Raw genomic sequence first — 8,971 nt, 5'->3', positions numbered from 1 at the left:
CCAATTTCTGTGTAATTTCTGTAGTTATCTTCACACTTCTGCAAAATGCTTTAAAAAAAAGAGGTGTGAAATTTTTGAAGAAAGGAACATGTGGAGGTGGGGACAGCCACAGAATGTCTAGATCTAAGGTGAGATGAGTAAGCTGGAACTGTGGCAGACATGAGGCACACAGACAAATACAACAACACCAAAAACAACACTAAGAATATTTGCCTGCGCAAAAATCTGCTACTGTTCCATCTAATATTAATAGTTGTTTTGAACATCCTGTGAGTTTTAAAACAACCACAGTGCTGCGATAGCTTTAATTCAGCAATAGTATTTCAATTTAAAGGCCCACTGAAGTGCCTTGAAATGCACAGCATTTATTCAGTGTTGATGTCATTTCCACTGAAACAGTAAGACAGGGCAGGAAATATCGATCCGCTCCTCCCCCTTTTTTAAAATGGCCAATAGCGTTTAGTTTATTTCACAGCTCAGCCAGAGCTTTTGAGCTCAGTAAAGACGCAGTTTCTTTTTAATCTCTAACCGTTTCTCCTCCTAATCTCCTCCATACCGCTCTAATATAGCATTCTGTGCAGAATTCAAATGAGTCCGATAAGTTTTCTGTTCTGCGGCGACTTGCGCATAAGATCCGGTCTGTGCTGTCGTGTCTCTAGAACGGAGCAGACTGTGAGCACTGTGGCGGTTCGGTTCATGTGACATTAACATGAAACCAGACTTCATTCGCCCCAATGGAAAGCATATTTACACTGTCTGAATATTTCCCTATCCCCTTAATACAGTAGTGCACTATGTGCCATTCACCATGTAGAAAATAGTGAATGTGTGAACAAGTGACTGATTTCAGCCACAACTTCAGCATCTATTTATAATGTAGGGGGCGGGGCTTCAGATTCTAGAGAGCATTTGATTGGACAGAAAATCTGATGAGAAGCTGAAGTGTAGAGTGATGTCATCAAAATCACCTCCATATTCACGGAAGTGAGAGATGCAGTTTTGAATGCTTATATCTTCTCAATGTGAATTTCGTCATTGTTTTGGAGCACACTAGCTTATAGATAAACAGTAAGGCTAACATATTCATACTAAAAGATCAATCAAAATGGACAATTCTTGTGTTTTGGAATATTGTAGTTTTTATTATAAATTGTTTATCCATTCACATCATAATTTTTTTCTAAATACATGTGACCTCATAATCTTTAAAGCTACAATATGTAAGTTTTTTGTAATAAAATATCCAAAAATCACTTGCACAGTGTAATATATATCATGCAGTTTTGTACTTATAATATCCCAAAAGTTCCCAAAGATTTTTAATTTGAGAGAAATTTCCATTTTAAATAATGGCTTGTCCATGTTCACTTATCGCCTGTCAATGACGTATAATCTGTGTTATCCTTGGTTTTCATTCGTAACCATGGCGACAGACGTGGACAGCTGTTGTTGTTTCGTTCAAACATTATGGACCATGGCAAGCAGACTTTGGGAGATAAGGAGAATTTTTTTTTTTTTTTTTTTTTTTTGTTGACATTTTAGTATAACAATAACAAAAGGACATTCGTAGATGAATCTTACAAACAAACCTGAGCTTACATACAAATATTACAACACAATATACATATCATTCTCATCAGTAGGCTAAGTAAATTAAAGACAAGGTAAAATAACAAAAATAATAATACAAATAAACAAACAAAAAAAGTAAATAAAGTAGGGGAATAGGAAGTTTTTCAAATTATAAAACCAAAATCTTCCAATAAGGAGTACAAATACACTGCTTTAGGGCTTTTCATCCTTTTCACTGTCTCCAAATATATATTAAATTCCTCCTTAAAAACCAATAACTGTGGAGGAATTTTGAAAAATTTACATTTATGTATATAAAATTTCAACAGCAGCAACACATTATTAGTTACAAAAGATACCTTTTTATCCTCAATTACTAGTCCAAAGTTAACAAATTCCCACGACATTATCAGCCTTACAGGTATTCTTTGTTGTAACCAGCTCAATGCATAATTCCAGAATTTGTTTACCAAAATGCACTGAAAAAACAAGTGTTCAACCGTTTCTATCTCTACCTTGCATATTTGCCATAAATTTGAGTCTCCAACATTAAATCTTACTCTTAAAAATTCTTTTGTTGGATATATATGATTCAGAATTTTAAAGTGCACCTCTTTACATTTAGGATTAACCGGAAAAGAAAGAAAATTAGTCCTAATTTTACACACTTCTTTCTTCTTATAATGACGAAAAATATAATTTCTCAATACCGGTCCTGGGAAACATTGATGTATTAAACAGACTCTTAAGAATTTGTTAGAACAATTTCTGTCAACAAAGCTTACATTTCCAATAATAAGTTCTTGTAGTTTAGGTATTAACATTGAATATTTCAAATGTTCACTTACTAATTTAAGCATTTGTAATGGAATATTGTTAATAATTTTTTCATATATTTTAGAGGAGTAGCTTAAATTGTATTTACCACAAAAAGCAACATGACTCAGTACATTTCCAGCATTGTCCATTACATGTGTTAGTGACCATATGCCTTTCTGCCAACACTCATCAATAAACAAAGATTTTCTGTTCACAGTTATACATCTGTTGTTCCAGATTGACATATTATGAGGGCTAAAATTATGCTTGAAAATCAATTTCCAGTATAATAATACTTGTTGATGGAAAGCAGAAAGTTTTACAGGGAGTTTGGAAAGTTCGAAGTCACATTGCAGCAGAAAACTTCTGCCTCCACATTTATTGAATACGATAGAAGGAATCTCAAACCAGAAAGAGGACTTATCATTAATGAAAGACTGCAACCATCTAAGTTTAATGACCCCATTCATAATATCAAAGTCAATCGTTTTAAGACCACCTTCTTCATAATCTTTAATCATATCGCTTTTACGTATATAATGGCACTTCATTTTCCATATAAAATCAAAGTTTAATTTGTTAACTGCCTTTATCTTTTTTGCAGAAACCGCTAAAGAGAAACAAGGATAGATGAATCTAGAAAGATTCTCTACTTTTGTCTACAAAATTCTTCCAAAAATCGTTATGTCTCTCTTCAGCCAAGTATTCATTATTGATTTACAATTTTCCAAAGATTTATCAAAATTTAAATGTTCTAAATTGTCCAACCTCTTAGATAACCAGATACCTAAATATTTGACTTCATTTTTAACTGGGATATTGTATAATGTTAAATTTGGATGATCATGAATGGCCAATAACTCACATTTTGACATATTTAGCATTAGACCTGAAGCTTCTGAAAAAAACTTGATTGACTGAAGTGCTAGAGGTATTTGCTGTTCATTTCTTAAAAAAAGAGTAGTGTCGTCAGCAAATTGACTGACAATAAAATTATTACCTTCAAGACAAGAGCAATGCCAGATATAGTTCCCATTTTGAGTAAGATAGACAACATTTCTGCTACCATTATAAATAATAAAGGTGAGCACCCACATCCTTGCCTGACGCCTCTTCTAATCTCGAATCTTGGACATGTGCCTTGGGTAAGAGCTACAGAACTGTTTATGTCTTTATAAAGCATTCCAACTATACTAATAAATTTAGGACCAAAGCCAAAGTGTTTAAGAGTTTGAAAAATAAAAGAATGCTCCACCATTTCAAAGGCCTTATAGAAATCTAAAAATAAAATGAAAACATCTTCTTCAATTAGATGACCATATTCAATCAAATCAAAAACTAACCTGATATTATTATGAATTGACCTATCCTTTAAGAATCCTGATTGGGTAACACTAATAATTTGTGATATTCCTGTTTTTAATCTAGAAGCCAGTGCTTTAGTAAAGAGTTTGTAATCTGTATTTAGTAGTGTTATGGGGCGTATATATCTAATATCCTCTTATCTTTTCCTGGCTTTGGTATCAAAATTATAAGCCCTTGTTTCATAGTTGGCAATTATTCAATATTATTTATACAGTCTTGTAAGGCTTCAAAAAATATAAATTTTAGGTCATCCCAATTTTTTTTATAAAAATCTGTGGTTAACCCATCAGGACCCGGTGATTTACCCGGTTTACTCTGTTTAATAGCCGCATCAAGCTCTTGTATGGTTATGTCTGATTCACAAAGATCTTTAAATACAATATCAATAGACGGTATATTATTTTTTATCATCTGAAAAAAATAATTAGAATTAACAGAGGAAAAAGAAGAGGAATACAATTTAGAGTAAAATTTAAACACCTCTTTTACTATTAAGTTATGATTTAATTGTTCTACTTGGTCCACAATTAAACTATTAATCGAATTTTTCACTTGTCGTCTTTTCTCCAAATTAATGAAGTAAGAGCTATTTTTTCCCCCCTCTTCCAGCCACTTATGGCGCTTTTCCATTACCAGTACCAGCTCGACTCGACTCGACTCGCCTTGGCTCGCCTCGACTCGGCTCGCTTTTCGCTCCGTTTTCCATTGCAGAAAGTACCGCCACAAATAGTACCCGGTCGTCATAGCGACGCATTTCGTTCCTCGTTGCCCCATCAAGCTCTCGCTGGATCCTCTCTTTGGCAACCAAACAAAAGAATGTCTGCACCTCCTCGTTTGACCACGGCGTATTCTTCCGAGTTGCCATAATAATAGTAGTAAGTTTAGTAACTATCTCTGGCCAAACTATTTAAAAATGGCGGGGTTATTCTGGATACTCCATCTGGCGCGTGCAATGATGACGCAGATTCTCTGTGACCAATCAGCAGTCGGCATTGTTTTCACGTCACATTTTAGTATCGGCTTAGCTCGCCTCAGCTCGCTTAGAACCTCGCCGGAGGTGGTACGAAAAAAAGTACCCGAAAGCAGGTACAGGTACAACTTTTAGACAGTGGAAAACCAAACAAAGGCGAGTCGAGTCGAGCTGAGCCGAGCCGAGGCGAGCTGGTACTGTGTAGTGGAAAAGCGCCATTAGCTCTGGATCTCACATATGCCCCTTTTGCCTTTTTAATGTAGAATTCGTCTAGAATGGAATGAAGCTTAATAAGTTTTTCTTTATCTTCATCTGACATGTTAGGTTGACAACAGCATTTATTAATCTCTTGAATTAACTGGATTTCTTTTTCACGTTTCTTTTTCATCAGATTTTTGCTAAAGGACATTGAATATTCTCTTAATTTATGTTTTAAATATTCCCATTTAATACCATTCGGCATCTTTTTTACTTTTAAATTCAGCAATAATTTTTTTAATATACACTCACCGGCCACTTTATTAGGTACACCTGTCCAACTGCTCGTTAACACTTAATTTCTAAGCAGCCAATCACATGGCGGCAACTCAGTGCATTTAGGCATGTAGACATGGTCAAGACAATCTCCTGCAGTTCAAACCAAGCATCAGTATGGGGAAGAAAGTTGATTTGAGTGACTTTGAACGTGGCATGATTGTTGGTGCCAGAAGGGCTGGTCTGAGTATTTCAGAAACTGCTAATCTACTGGGATTTTCACGCACAACCATCTCTAGGGTTTACAGAGAATGGTCCGAAAAAGAAAAAACATCCAGTGAGCGGCAGTTCTGTGGGCGGAAATGCCTTGTTGATGCCAGAGGTCAGAGGAGAATGGCCAGACTGATTCGAGCTGATAGAAGGGCAACAGTGACTGAAATAACCACTCGTTACAACCGAGGTATGCAGCAAAGCATTTGTGAAGCCACAACACGCACAACCTTGAGGGGGATGGGCTACAACAGCAGAAGACTCCACCGGGTACCACTCATCTCCACTACAAATAGGAAAAAGAGGCTACAATTTGCAAGAGCTCACCAAAATTGAACAGTTGAAGACTGGAAAAATGTTGCCTGGTCTGATGAGTCTCGATTTCTGTTGAGACATTCAGATGTTAGAGTCAGAATTTGGCGTAAACAGAATGAGAACATGGAACCATCATGCCTTGTTACCACTGTGCAGGCTGGTGGTGGTGGTGTAATGGTGTGGGGGATGTTTTCCTGGCACACTTTAGGCCCCTTAGTGCCAATTGGGCATCGTTTAAATGCCACGGCCTACCTGAGCATTGTTTCTGACCATGTCCATCCCTTTATGGCCACCATGTACCCATCCTCTGATGGCTACTTCCACCATGTCACAAAGCTCTAATCATTTCAAATTGGTTTCTTGAACATGACAATGAGTTCACTGTACTAAAATGGCCTCCACAGTCACCAGATCTCAACCCAATAGAGCATCTTTGGGATGTGGTGGAACGGGTGGTCCTTTCTGGCTTGTTCGATTCTTGGCCATAATTCACGTCTCAATAGTCTATCTTCTTTAGTCAGGTCTTCGGCAAAACGGATGCCAGCTTCTTTGCACACCGATGACGACTTGGTTCTCTTCCATACTTCCTCCCGCACCAATCTGCGGGTAAAGAGAATGATCACCTCTCTCGAACGACCAGTCTCCTTCCTTCCCACCCGATGCACGACATCCACAGCCTCCCCCATGGTCGAAGCAAACTCAAGCGTTATCTTGCCCAGAAGTTGAATCACATCCTCTCTTATGCGCTCGTTTGAGTTCTCCTTGAGACCTTTTATGCGAAGACACCATCTTCTCTTGTATCTTTCCTCTTCCAACACACGAATTTTCAGATCATTGTTGACTTCGGACAGATTCTCAATCTGCTTTTCCATCATTTTAATTTTGTCTTTGCATTCTCGTAGCTCCTGCGCATTTATTTGGACGGACTTAGCAACACTTGCAATCATCACGCTGTGCTGCTTCATTTGCGTGCTTAATTCTTTGTGCTGTGAATCTACCTTACTTCCAAGAGCTTTAATCGCATCCAGTATAGCCGAGTTGGGCACCTCATTTTCCTCACTCTCTGTTGTTTTTTTCGACTTTTTACCTTTTTGGGGTTTACTCGGTGTGGGTGGATCAGAATCAGCTCCTCTCTCCCTTTTGCTTGAACCTACAGCTATTTCCATTTCGTAAACATGGTCTTCCATATCGACACCACAACTTGGGGTATGTATACTAGCAGTTAGAGGTGGAAAAAAACTTGTCAAACTAACCTAACTTGGGAAATTTTGTGAGAGCACGAAACAGCTTGACTACTCAGTCCGCCATCTTGCCTCAACCCGATAAGGAGAAATAAAACGAGGATCGATATCAGCGTGGCGTTTTCGAGATGCCGAGAGCTCCACGTCCGTGACTAACTTCGACTTGACAGAGAAGTGAGCAAATGTACATACAACTAATCAATGTTATATAGCTCAACATGATGAAATCGGATCCACGCCATATCCAGGTACCTTGGAACCTATTTCATGGTTTGTGTTCCCGAGTCACCAGGCACTGTTTTGTGCAAATGAGCTGCCGGATCGCATTAAGGGTTTTCTGTTAGAACGGTGTCGTGTCTCGTAAGTTAATAACAAATTATCTTTGCGACGGAAGTAAATCAATCAAAACTTACTTTAGCTGGACAATAACTTTATTCTTGAACTGCTGTAAAGCCAAAACAATCTCTGTTACTTTAATTTCCTATTATCACTGTAAAGCTGCTTTGAAACAATCTATATTGTTAAAAGCGCTATATAAATGAAGGTGACTAGATTTGAGTGGAAGATCGCCATCTGACTTCAGATATTTCATTGCCTTTTATTCAGCAAGTGTTTTGATATTAAAAGACAGAGCATGTCAAACTTGCTGTTACACAAAGTGATTTTAAGGAGGTCTATAATAGCTGGAAAGACCTATCTGTTAATTGCCATTTTCCTTCATCTTTGTCCACATAATGGTGTAGTTATGATATCTACCAGCAGAGGCTGCCAAAGCTTAAAAACCAAACCCTCATTAAAGGGATAGTTCACCCAAAAATGAAAATTCTGTCATCATTTACTCACCCCATGCAAGAGTTTCTTACTTCTGCTGAACACAACCACTTGTTCTCTTGATGTTATCCCCAGTTACTTAAGGATGTTCTGTCCTCTGTGTCGCCTGGTCTACTTTCTATTATCAATGGCTCCTTACAAACAGGTACTGTCCCATCTTGCCTTAAACATGCTGTGGTCCATCCTTTACTCAAAAAAGCAAATCTTGATCCCACTGATTTCAATAAATATAGGCCCATTTTGAAACTTCAATTTTTCCACATAGTTCTAAAAAAGGGTGTACTAAACCAAATTCCCCCCTACCTAATCTGTAATAACATTCTGGATCCTTTTCAGTCCGGTTTTAGATCCAAACAGAGTTCTGAGTCTTCTCTTTTAAGGGTAGTAAATTAACTCTTACTATCTGCAGACTTTGGAAACTGTACTATTCTTCTATAATTGGACTTTTGATAATTGAATAGCGGCTTTTGATGTGGTGGATCATTGCATCATGTTAAAGAGGTTTAATCTTGAAGTTGGCATTCGGGATGCCACATTAGATTGGTTTTCATCATATCTCACAAAAAGGAGTTTTTCGGTGGAAATTGGAGAATTTTCATCAAGCTCAGTTCCTGTCATTTGTGGGGTTCCCCAGGGCTCCATTCTGGGTCCAACATTATTTTCTCTCTATTTACTCCCTCTTCCTTTTATTTTTGAGTCCCATAACTTTTCATATCATATTTATGCCGATGATACTCACCTCTATTTCCTCTAAAATCAGGTACTTATTCAGTGTCCTCTTTGCTAACTTGTTTGGATAACTTTAAGGCTTGGATGGACAACAATTTCCTTCAACTAAATCAGAAAAAGACTAAAGTTATGTTGTTTGGCCCTTTACACCTTTTAAATAAATTAAGTCATACTGTGGGCCCCCTTCAAGATAACATTCGTGATAAAGTAAAAAAATCTGGGAGTTACAAGTACCCTTGATCCTGAGTTAAAATTTGACAAACAAATCAACTCTGTGTTTAGAGCCAGTTTTCTGCAGCTTAGGGGACTTCACAAGCTCAAAAATTATCTAAGTTTCAGTGATTTGGAGACTGTTATCCATGCATTCATCTCAACCAGGCTGGAC

This window comes from Rhinichthys klamathensis, unplaced genomic scaffold (assembly GCF_029890125.1).
Source record: "Rhinichthys klamathensis goyatoka isolate OS25496 unplaced genomic scaffold, OSU_Roscu_1.1 h1tg000009l_1, whole genome shotgun sequence".
NCBI lineage: Eukaryota > Metazoa > Chordata > Actinopteri > Cypriniformes > Leuciscidae > Rhinichthys > Rhinichthys klamathensis.
This window is presented reverse-complemented; position numbering follows the sequence as displayed.